The sequence below is a fragment of the Salvelinus sp. IW2-2015 genome, unplaced genomic scaffold (genome assembly GCF_002910315.2).
Source record: "Salvelinus sp. IW2-2015 unplaced genomic scaffold, ASM291031v2 Un_scaffold5181, whole genome shotgun sequence".
Taxonomy (NCBI): Eukaryota; Metazoa; Chordata; class Actinopteri; order Salmoniformes; family Salmonidae; genus Salvelinus; species Salvelinus sp. IW2-2015.
In genome coordinates, this window is record NW_019946447.1 from 16,085 (window position 1) to 28,604 (window position 12,520).

Genomic DNA, 12,520 nt, shown 5'->3' on the forward strand with positions numbered 1-12,520 from the left:
GACCTGGTTGGAATCAGACCAGGGAATCAGGTGAGCTCAGGCCTGGTCTGAATAGCCAGGGAATCAGGTGAGCTCAGGCCTGTCTGAATCAGCCAGGGAATCAGGTGAGCTCGCCTGGTTGAATCAGCCAGGGAATCAGGTGAGCTCAGGCCTGGTCTGAATCAACCAGGGAATCAGGTGAGCTCAGGCCTGGTGGGAATCACAGGGAATCAGGTGATTTCAGGCCTGGTCTGAATAACCAGGGAATCAGTGAGCTCAGCCTGGTGGGAATCAAAAACCAGGGAATCAGGTGAGCTCAGGCCTGGTTTGAATCAGCCAGGGAATCAGATGAGCTCAAGACTGTTTGGAATCAGCCAGGAATCAGGTGAGCTCAGGCCTGGTCTGAATCAACCAGGGAACAGGTGAGCTCAGGCCTGGTTGTAATCAGCCAGGGAATCCAGGTGAACTCAGGCCTGGTTGGAATCAGGTGAGCTCAGGCCTGGTGGGAACTCAGGTGAGCTCAGGTCTGGTCTGAATCAACCAGGGAATCAGGTGAGCGCAGACCTGGTTGGAATCAACCAGGAGGGAATCAGGTGAGCTCAGGCTGGTCTGAATCAACCAGGAATCAGGTGAGCTCAGACCTGGTTGGAATCAACCAGGGAATCAGGTGAGCTCAGACCTGGTTGGAATCAACCAGGGAATCAGGTGAGCTCAGACCTGGTTGAATCAGCCAGGGAATCAGGTGAGCTCAGGCCTGTCTGAATCAGCAGGGAATCAGGTGAGCTCAGGCCTGTCTGAATCAGCCAGGGAATCAGGTGAGTCAGGCCTGTCTGAATCAGCCAGGGAATCAGGTGACTCAGCCTGGTCTGAATCAACCAGGGAATCAGGTGAGCTCAGGCCTGGTGGGAATCAACCAGGGAATCAGGTGATTTCAGGCCTGGTCTGAATCAACCAGGAATCAGGTGAGTCAGACCTGGTGGGAATCAACCAGGGATCAGGTGAGCTCAGGCCTGGTTGGAATCAGCCAGGGAATCAGATGAGCTCAAGGACTGTTTGGAATCAGCCAGGGAATCAGGTGAGCTCAGGCCTGGTCTGAATCAACCAGGAATCAGGTGAGCTCAGGCCTTGTTGTAATCAGCCAGGGAATCAGGTGAACTCAGGCCTGGTTGGAATCAGGTGAGCTCAGGCCGGTGGGAATCAGGTGAGCTCAGGTCTGGTCTGAATCAACCAGGGAATCAGGTGAGCTCAGACCTGGTTGGAATCAACCAGGGAATCAGGTGAGCTCAGACCTGGTTGGAATCAGCCAGGGGAATCAGGTGAGCTCAGGCCCCTGGTCTGAATCAGCCAGGGAATCAGTGAGCTCAGGCCTGGTCTGAATCAGCCAGGGAATCAGGTGAGCTCAGGCCTGGTCTGAATCAACCAGGGAATCAGGTGAGCTCAGCCTGGTGGAATCAACCAGGGAATCAGGGGATTCAGGCCTGGTCTGAATCAACCAGGGAATCAGGTGAGCTCAGACCTGGTGGGAATCAACCAGGAATCAGGTGAGCTCAGGCTGGTTGGAATCAGCCAGGAATCAGATGAGCTCAAGACTGTTTGGAATCAGCCAGGGAATCAGGTGAGCTCAGGCCTGGTCTGAATCAACCAGGGAATCAGGTGAGCTCAGGCCTGGTTGTAATCAGCCAGGGAATCAGGTGAACTCAGGCCTGGTCTGAATCAACCAGGGAATCAGGTGAGCTCAGACCTGGTGGGAATCAACCAGGGAATCAGGTGAGTTCAGGCCTGGTCTGAATCAACCAGGGAATCAGGTGAGCTCAGGCCTGGTTGGAATCAGCTAGTGTGTTTCAGACTGCGTGAGCTCAGGCCTGGTCTGAATCAGCTAGTGTGTTCAGACTGCGTGTGCTCAGGCCTGGTGTGGAGGTGTAGCCAGCCAGTGTTCATTCATTGGGTACTGAATGATTTAATGAAGCGTCACATTCCCCCCCCCCCCCCCCCCTCTGAGTGTTTTCCTGCAGTATTCCTGTGGGGTTGTAACTGTTAGTCTCTCTGTTTATTTGACGTGTTTAACAAAAGCGTTGCGGGCCTCTTCACACCACAGCGTGTCTGCTTCCTCCGGTGTTATCTCCGATGTTGCTGATCGCTCTTTTATTTTTTTATTTTTTTTTTGAAGAGCTTGAAGACATGTAATGTTGAAATGGTTTTACGGCTGACCATCTTTTACAAATATGTATCGTTATACTGTTTGTCACAGGGTAATTACAACATCACCCCAATTTGTTGACCATACCAACAAACATTCCAAGGCTTGTAAGATAGTTTTGAAAGACAGGGTACAGTATGTTACCGTGAAATCCAAAAGACATTTTGTTAACAGGACATTACTGTAAACTGACCTTTTTTTTTACTGTAACTTACAAGTAACTGGCTGCCAGTAAGTTACTGTAAGAACAACAGGATTTTGTTTTACACTGTATAGTTTAGTTATACCATAAGACTTTGGTCTATAACATTAGTTAGTTGTTTTCTTACTGAATCCACAGTTATGTATTAGGGGGCTATAAAATGTGAAGCCATGTGGCATTATGAGTGGTTCAATATTTATCTCTCTGTGGCATTATGAGTGGTTAAATATTATCTCTGTGGTGGCATTATGAGGGGTTAAATATATTTCTCTGTGTGGCATTATGAGTGGTTAAATATTATCTCTGTGTGGCATTATGAGTGGTTTAAATATTTATCTCGTGTGTGGCATTATGAGTGGTTAAATATTATCTCTCTGTGGCATTATGAGTGGTTAATATTATTATCTCTGTGTGGCATTATGAGTGGTTAAATATTATCTCTGTGTGCATTATGAGTGGTTAAATATTATCTCTGCTGTGGCATTATGAGTGGTTAAATATTATCTCTCTGTGGCATTATGAGTGGTTAAATATTATCTCTCGTGTGGCATTATGAGTGGGTAAATATTATCCTGTTTGGCATTATGAGTGGTTAATATTATCTCTGTGTGGCATTATGAGTGGGTTAAATATTATCTCTGGTGGCATTATGAGTGGTTAAATATTATCTCTGTGGCATTATGAGTGGTTAAATATTATCTCTCTGTGGCATTATGATGGTTAAATAATTATCTCTGTGTGGCATTCGATTCCTGCCTTCTGCGAAATAAACACCTGCCGCGCTCTGCTCATGAATCTACACCTTTTTCTCCCTGAGTATTTAGTATTCAGTACAGAATTTCATAAACATAAAAACTGTAAAAGAKTAAAAAAGTTATCCATTTTAGATAAAACTATACTAAATATATTCACGTCAACAAATAATTGATTAAAACACACTGTTTTGTAATGAAGGTCTACAGTAGCSTCAACAGCACTCTGTAGGGTAGCACCATGGTGTAGCCGGAGGACAGCTGGCTTCCATCCTCCTCTGGGTACATTGACTTCAATACAAAACCTGGGAGGTTCTTAGTTTTCACCCCCTTCCATAGACTTACACAGTAATTATGACAACTTCCAGAGGACGTCCTYCAGCCTATCAGGGCTCTTGCAGCATGAACTGACATGTCCACCCAATCAAAGGATCAGAGAATGAATCTAGTACTGAAAGCATAAGCTACAGCTAGCTAGCACAGCAGTGCATAAAATGTGGTGAGTAGTTGACTCAAAGTGAGCGAAAGACAATAGTTGAACAGTTTTTAACAAATWAATTTCTTCAAAAATGAAGGACAAACGAGAGAGAGAGGGATACATTTTTTTCAGTTTCACTTACTTAGCAAGCAAATGCAGCTAGCTAGTTTAGCCTACTCAAAACACCCTGCTCAAACAGAGGGATGCTATGTTAGCTAGCTGGCTATGACTATCCAACACAACACTGGAACTCTTCCAAGTCGAGGTAAGGCCTTTGGTTTTATTAATTTATTGCCACCGGGTCCCGCCGGTCTAACTGCTTACTGACTAAACACTGTAATGTTACTGTATGATTGTAGCAAGTTAACTAACGCGTTAGTTTTATTAGCTATGTTGACTAGAACGTTACTTTAGCTAATATGGTGACAACATGAAGGCTCTGTGTAGCGGTTATGACATGGTTTGGCTTGAAAAAAGAAAAAAATCTTTGCCTGGTCACATACAGCTGTGTTGTGCGTTGAAATCCYCAAACGAAGGAAAAGGGTGAGGTGGACAGCGCATAGTTGCGAGAAGGAATACAACGTGGCTGCTATGAAAGTGAACTGTGTTTACGCATGATCAGGGGTGTATTTATTCTGACGATTCTGTTAAAAAGTTTTCTTTACATCAACATTTTCTCTCTACCTGTGTGCAGCAACGTTGTAAACTTTCATCCATAGGCTAGGTTGTAACAACCTCACGATTGGTAAAGGGGAAAATATGAGTATCACGTAGTAGCCTAAACCTATCAATGTTACATTGAGCTGGGTGAATGGAATATTCTATAGTCATCCAATATGCTGTAAGGCTAAAAAAAATTATCGTCCTACCTCATCATAAATGCCACTAACCATCACTGATGTGTACATATAAGACTTGAACACAGTTCGATATCTGTAATGTACATATACGTAAATAAATGTACAAACATGTTAAAATATATGTCAATATATATGTTTTCCGTATACTGTACTGTCTGTAGTAGTTTACTAGAGGTCAGGCCATCTGTATGGGGTAAATACGTCTCAGCCAGCCTTTCTCATGTTTGGGATAAACCATGCCAGATGTGAAAGTGGAAGATTTCATCTCTCCCATTGCAATGGATTGGAAACAGTTAATGAGATGAAATGGACCAATAAGCTATCTCTGAAAAGGTGCTGGCTGACCTGTTCTTCTTGAACACTTTTGTAAACCAACCTTCTTGTTTGTGTATTTTTTGTCTTGTGTTTGTATGTTTTATGTACCGTAGACCCCAGGAATAGTAGCTGCTGCATGTGTATTATCTAATGGGGATACTAATAAACAAAATTCAAATCAAATTTGATTTGTCACATACACATGGTTAGCAGATGTTAATGCGAGTGTAGCGAAATGCTTGTGCTTCTAGTTCCGACAATGCAGTAATAACCAACAAGTAATCTAACCTAACAATTCCACAACTACTACCTTATTAGGCCCCAAGTGTAAAGGGATAAAGAATATGTACATAAAAATATATGAATGAGTGATGGTACAGAACGGCATAGGCAAGATGCAGTAGATGGTATAGAGTACAGTATATACATATGAGATGAGTAATGTAGGGTATGTAAACATTATATTAAGTAGCATTGTTTAAAGTGGCTAGTGATACATTTTTTTACATCAATTTTTCCATTTATTAAAGTGGCTGGAGTTGAGTCAGTATGTTGGCAGCAGCCACTCAATGTTAGTGGTGGCTGTTTAACAGTCTGATGGCCTTGAGATAGAAGCTGTTTTTCAGTCTCTCGGTCCCCACTTTGATGCACCTGTACTGACCTGGCCTTCTGGTTGATARCGGGGTGAACAGTCTGATGGCCTTGAGATAGAACCTGATTGGAGGAATAATATGTCTCAGATTGAATTGCGGTGTTGTGGATTCTGATTTCCAATCCAATGGAATTAGGCTACTATGATATTTGAATAAACTGTGATGTGTAATATTCAAGAGGTCCCCCCTCCCCCCTATCATATTCTATTTCATAGAGCTCGCTAGCTTGTTGTCCTAAAACATCGAMAATTAATGGAGAAAGAATCGGGTTTTGGAATTAATGCCGAAAATAATGTCTGAGGTTAAAGAGGCATAGGAGATAATATCAGTGGAGTTGACATGACATTTATGAGCTTTAAAAAAAAAATGCTTAGAAAGAAAACGTGTCATTATTTGTTTTATAATATAAAAAAATGGAACCTTATATTAACTAGGCTAGTCAGTTTAAGAACAAATTCTTATTTACAATTGAAGGCTTACCAGGGAACAGTGGGTAGACTGCCTTGTGCGTGGGTAATACGCCTCAGTGGTATAACTACAAACTATTGCAAATCGCACATTTCAGCGTTTCTATTTCCCGACTGGCACAGATGAACGGGCAATAATCTCCCGATGTATATGAGCAAAAATATAAACGCAAACATGCAACAATTTCAATGATTTACTGAGTTACAGTTTCATATAGAGAAAGCAGTCAATTGAAATAAATTCATGAGGCCCTAATCCATGTATTTGACTTGACTGAGAAATACAAGAAGGTAGGGGCGTGGATCAGAAAACGCAGTCGTATCTGTGTGACCACCACTTTCCTTCATACAGCGCACACATCTCCTTCACATAGAGTTGATCAGGCTGTTGATTTTGCCCTGTGAATGTTGTCCACTCCTCTTCAATGGCATGTGTGAAGTTGCTGGAATTGGCAGGAACTGAAACGCTGTCTTACACATCAATTCCAGAGCATCCCAAACATGCTCAATGTTGAGGGACAGCTATTGGGAACTGTGGGGTGATCTTGGAGGTTCGGGTTCACGTTTTTTTGGCCTAGAGTAATCGGTCAACCTGCCCTTAGGGCAGGCAATGACCCTGATGCTTCTGTGTGTCGCTCTGAATGGGAATCTGTGGATGACTGGTATGATTAGTATATTAGAGTGGCTTCACTGCAAGTATATTGTATTTTTTTTCGATATTCAAATAAATAAAAAAATCTGGATAATTTCGGGTGATCTTTTAATTTCCAGCTCATGACTTGGACCAGCACTAAATATTGCGTTTATATTTATGTTTAGTGTAAAACTCTGGGATATGCCTGTTCTAGCTAGTCAGAAAGAGTTAAGGGAATTTCCGACTTGCCAACTGGTGTGATAAATATACAATTTACAAAGTTGAAAGTTACCGAGTTTCTAGTCGATGGTATTTGAACGTGGCAATAATGTTTTGGGACGCGCACATTTGCGTCCTGTGACGTGTACTTGAACCCGGAAGAGATTTCGCTGCAGAGCCGCAGCCAGAGTACTTTCAACTTGCAAAGTTTTTAATAGTAAAGTAAGTTTTCACATAAACATAACAACACGAACCGGGTCTGTACTAGTGTGGCAGCTAGTTAGCAGATTCGTGCACAAATAAGTTCACAGTCGAGTCTTCGAAATGTGGATGCTATGCTATGTAGCTAGCTAACCTAGCTAGTAGCTAGCTAGCTTGCTCAGTTGTCGCAAAACGTTAGATGTCAGCGAATATTTGCACGCTGTAACTACGCACCAAGAGACACATGCTACCGTTCTCTATCGCTAGTTAGCCACTCGTATTCTTAWACCAATTTGTTCGAAAACAACCTAGACGTTAAGGCTAACTAGCTTCCAAACAGACTTCCAAACAGACTAGCCAGCTAGCTAATGCCTACAATGGCATGCCAGCCTGAATGATCAAGCCGTCTAGTCTCGGGAATCACATTGTTTACATTGTGGGAGGCAACTCGTCTCAGTCAAACAACACAGCAACAGCAGTGTGTCCCTCTCAGTTGATTTGTGTAATGAGCTGGAAATTATATTGTGTGCCTTTAATGTCTGCACCTACTTATCCAGGCTGTCAAAACACAGTCCAATTCACATAATGTTAATAGATCATGTTCAGCGGATGACTGTTGACACTGCGTATAGGCATTTGCAAATACAACTCGTTTATCAATTGTTGTACACAAATGCTTTAGCCACCATCCATAGTAGGACAAATGGCATCTCCACTTTTTATGTTCTTTCCTCCCAGGTGTGAGAGCCAAGATGCAAGTGTTACCTGGGGCCAATGGTCCGTGATGCATGTGGAGGTGTGCTGGCGGGGTTATGGAGACTCCACTGAACTGTGCTGAAGAGCAACAACCCCCTCCTGTCTTACCTGACGCCTGGTCCACAGTCACACCACAGGAGCCTACTACAGACAGAAATGACAAGGGGAAAGCTGTTGGCTTTGTGTTGGTGCATGCAGGTTGGTATACTTACAGTACCTTAGTTGTCAGATTTTTCTGTGCTACGTAAATTAGCCTATCAGGTGTCCTATGAGATGACATGTGACGTTGACTGTCTATATATTGAATCTGTTATCACTTCTGGAGCGTTACTGTGGCAGACATCTGTCTTCTTACCTACTACTTTAATCRTGCTTAGATTTAGATAGCTTGTTTCCCCGCTGTTCATACATTTTTGCTAGAGTGCGTCCCCCTAKTCTGATTTATCAGCAGTTGTCGAACACAGTGTGGGTGTGTGTGAAAATACTATTCTCYTCCTCAATAGTGTGCAGAAATGAGTACAACATCCTGGCATTTACATTTTCAAAATTCCCCGTACCATAAAACATTATAATTTCCTATACCCCCCCCCCCATTACTATTTAGAACACAAGTCTGTGTATTCGGACATGGCCACTGACYATGCAGACCGTGAAAGAGAGGCGTAGAAAATGGATGTAGGATGACGTCATCATTAACCAGCTGTTGAAACAACACACTGTCTTTACTGATGAATTTGCTAGTAACCCTTTTTTCATCACCTTCTTTTCACTTCTTTGTGTTGTTTTTCAGGAGCAGGATACCACTCTGAGTCCAAAGCCAAGGAATACAAGCATGTCTGCAAGAGAGCTTGCCAGAGAGTGAGTTTGCTTTGCCGTTTGCTTTTGACTTGTCCAGTGCTTCCTGCATCAGTGCAGGAAAAGGAGACAAGGAGACAAGGAGAGGAAGCTGCGCTAGGGTATTGAGATGCAGCCTGAGACTACAGCGCTGTGGTACTCTTCAGATCAGGATGACAGGGAGGGATCTAGCACCCTATAGTAGTGTACGACTTTTGACCATTTGGAACGCACCTCTCCGTCTTCAGAGAGGAGTCCGTGTGTGCCAGGGAATGTGAGTTATGTGTTGATAACACGCCATCGTCAGTCTCGGCTGGCCGGAGGAAACTACACGCTGTAATGTAATGTTCCGGCACTTTCTGTTTCAGCTTTGTACAGCAGAAAACCTCTTTATTTAATAGTCCACCTTTATCAGATTAGAGATGTCCACGGGGAACATGGCTGTCTGTCCAAGTCTCTGTCCTGTCTCTGCCTGTCTCTGTACTGTCTCTGTCTATATGCTGTCTCTACTGTCTATGTGCTGTCTCTGTCTATATGCTGTCTCTATCTCTACTGTCTCTGTGCTTTCTCTGTGCTGCCGCTGTCTCTGTGTTGTCTCTGTCATGTCCCTACTGTCTCTTTCTCTGTTGTCTACTGTCTCTGTCTATATTCTGTCTCAGTGCTGTCTCTCTGTGTACTGTCTGTCCAGTCTCTATGCTGTCTAGGTGCTGTCTCTCTGTGTACTGTCTCTGTGCTGTCTCTATTAGAGGTCGACCGATTATGATTTTTTCAACGCCGATACCGATACCGATTATTGGAGGACCAAAAAAAGCCGGTACCGATTAATTGGCCGATTTTTTTAATTTTATTATTTTTTAATTTTATGTAATTTGGAATAAGACAATTACAACAATACTGAATGAAACACTTATTTTAACTTAATATAATACATTTAAAAATCAATTTAAGCCTCCAATAAGTAATGAAACATGTTCAATTTGTTTAAATAATGCAACAATAATGTTGAAGAAGTAAAAGTGTCAATATGTGCCATGTAAAAAGCTAACGTTTAAGTTCCTTGTCAGAACATGAGAACATATGAATAGCTGGTGGTTCCTTTTAACAGAGTCTTCAATATTTCCAGGTAAGAAGTTTTTAGTTGTAGTTATTATAGGAATTATAGGACTATTTCTCTCTATACAATTTGTATTTCATATACCTTTGACTATTGGATGTTCTTATAGGTCCGATTAGTATTGCCAGTGTAACAGTATAGCTTCCATCCCTTTCTCGCTCCTACCTGGGCTCGAACCAGGAACACAACGACAACAGCCACCTCGAAGCAGCGTTACCCATGCAGAGCAAGGGGAACCAATTACTCCAAGTCTCAGAGCGAGTGAACGTTTGAAACGCTATTAGCGCGCACCCCGCTAACTAGCTAGCCATTCACATCGGTTACACAGCCTAATCTCGGGAGTTGATAGGCTTGAAGTCATAAATTAGCGCAATGCTTGAAGCATAGCGATGAGTGCTGGCAAACGCACGAAAGTGCGTGTTGAATGAATGCTTACAACCCTGCTGGTGCCTACCATCGCTCAGTCAGACTGCTCTATCAAATCAATAGACTAATATATACACTAATAACACACAGAAATACGAGCCTTGGTCATTAATATGGTCGAATCCGGAACTACATCTAAATAACAAAACCGTTTATTCTTTCAGGGAAATACGGAACGTTCCGTATTTTATCTAACAGGCGGCATCCATAAGTCTAAATATTCATGTAACATTGCATCAACTTCAATGTTATGTCATAATTTACGTAAAATCTGGCAAATTAGTTTGCAATGAGCCAGGCGGCCCAACTGTTGGCATATACCCTGAATCTGCGTGCATGAACGCCAAGAGAAATGACACAATTTCACCTGGTTAATATTGCCTGCTTAACCTGGATTTTTTTAGCTAAATATAGCAGGTTTAAAAATATATACTTGTGTATTGATTTTAGAAAGGCATTGAATGTTTATGGTTATGTACACGTTGGAGGCAACGACAGTCTTTTTCCGCGAATGTGCACCGCATCGATTCTATGCAAACCGCAGCGACCACGCTCGAGAAAACTAGTAATCATACATGTGTAGTTATAACTTCGATTATGATTGATTGATTGTTTTTTTTTCATAAGATAGTTTTAATGCTAGCCTAGCAACTTACCCTGTGGCTTCTTACTGCATTCGCGGTAAACGAGGCAGGCTTCCTCGTGAGGCAAGGTGGGTTAGAGCGTTGTACTAGTTAACCGAAGGTTGCAAGACTGAATCCCTGAGCTGAACAAGTAAACAATCTGTCGTTTCCGCCCTTGAAACAAGGCAGTTAAACCCACCGTTCCTAAGTCCGTCATAGAAAATAAGAATGGTTTTTAATGACTGCCTGCCTAGTGTAATAAAGGTTAAATAATAAAAATCGGCGTCCCAAAATTACCGATTTCGATTGTTATGAAAACTTTGAAATCGCCCTAATTAATCGCCACTTCGATTAATCGGTCGACTCTGTATTCGTACCTCTCTGTCTCTTTGCTATCACCGTCTCTGTCTCTGGTACCGTCTCCCTGTGCTCATTCACCGTCTCCTGTCTCTGTCGCTCTGTGCTTACCGTCTCTGTCTCTGTTATCCCGTCTCTGGCTCTGTTACGCCGGTCTCGTCGTGCTATCAGCCTGTTCTGTCCTCTGCTGTCTACCGTCTCTAGTCTCTGGCTATCACCGTCTCTGTCTGCTGTCGCTATCTCCCGTCTCGTCCTCTTCGGTTCGTGCTATCACCGTCTCTGTATCTTGTGCTCTTCATCACCGCTCTGTTGACTCTCTGTCTCTGTAGTCTGATCAAACCGATCTCTGTCTCTGTTACGCCGGAATCACACCCGCTCTTCTGTCCGTCTCTATCTTCAGTGCTCGTACCGTTCTTGCTTCACCTCTGTCTCGTACCGTCTCTTCCTTCATCCTGTACTCCTGCTCTCTGTAACCGTAACTCTCTGTCGCTACTCCTGACCCCCGTCTCTGCTCTGTACGCCGTCTTCTTATGGCTCTCTGTACCGTCTCTCTGTACCGTCTCTCTCTGATCACGTCTCTTCTCTGTCCGTCTCTCTGCTAGTCACCTAGTCTCTTCTCGTAGTCCGTGCTCTTCGTGTCACGCTGTAGTCTGGTGTTCAGTAGGTCAGCGTCTCTGTAGTGCTTATCATACGTTGTATTGTCTCTGTAGTGTATATACTACCGTCTCTGTGTAGTGTACCGTACATTAGTGCTCTTGTACGTCTCTATGTGATCACCGTATAAACTGTTCGACGTCTCTGATGCATATTCACGTGACATCTGTCTCTGTAGTCGTGATGTGATACAGTAGGTAAATGCTGTCTCTGTTCTGTACCGTTCTATGCTATCAACCGTCTCTGTCTCTGTACGTCTCTATGCTATCACGCGTTCTTTCTGTCCTCTGTACGTTCTGAGTGCTAGCACCGTCTCATGTCTCTGTACGTCTCTATGCTATCACCGTCTCTGTCTCTGTACGTCTCTGTGCTATCACCAGTCTCCTGTCTCTGTACCGTTCCTGTGCTATCAAACCGTCTCTGTCTCTGTTATCCGTCTCTATGCTTATCAACCGTCTCTGTCTCTGTACCGTCTCTGTGCTATTCACCGTCTCTGTCTCTGTACCGTCTTCTGTGCTATCACCTGCTCTGTCTCTGTACGTTCTCTATGTATCACCGTCTTCTGTCTCTGTACCTGTCTCTATGCTATCACCGTCTCTGTCCTCTGTACCTGTCTCTATTGCTATCACCGTTCTGTCTCTGTACCGTCTCCTATGTCTATCACGTCCTGTCTCTGTACCGTCCTCTATGCTATCACCGTCTCTGGTACCTGTCTCTGTGCTTATCACCTGTCTCTGTAACCGTCTCTATGCTATCACCGTCTCTGTTACCGTCTCTGTGCTATCACCGTCTCTGTAAC

At 43.4% G+C, this 12,520-nt stretch overlaps 1 long non-coding RNA gene across 1 annotated transcript; it reads left to right on the forward strand.

The window, feature by feature from the left end:
- The first annotated feature begins 6,879 nt into the window (after window positions 1-6,879).
- On the forward strand, window positions 6,880-8,572 carry LOC112078043 (uncharacterized). Its single transcript, XR_002895578.2, has 3 exons — window positions 6,880-6,978; window positions 7,696-7,911; window positions 8,504-8,572. It is a non-coding gene; the product is annotated as an uncharacterized lncRNA (long non-coding RNA).
- The last annotated feature ends 3,948 nt before the right edge of the window (window positions 8,573-12,520 follow it).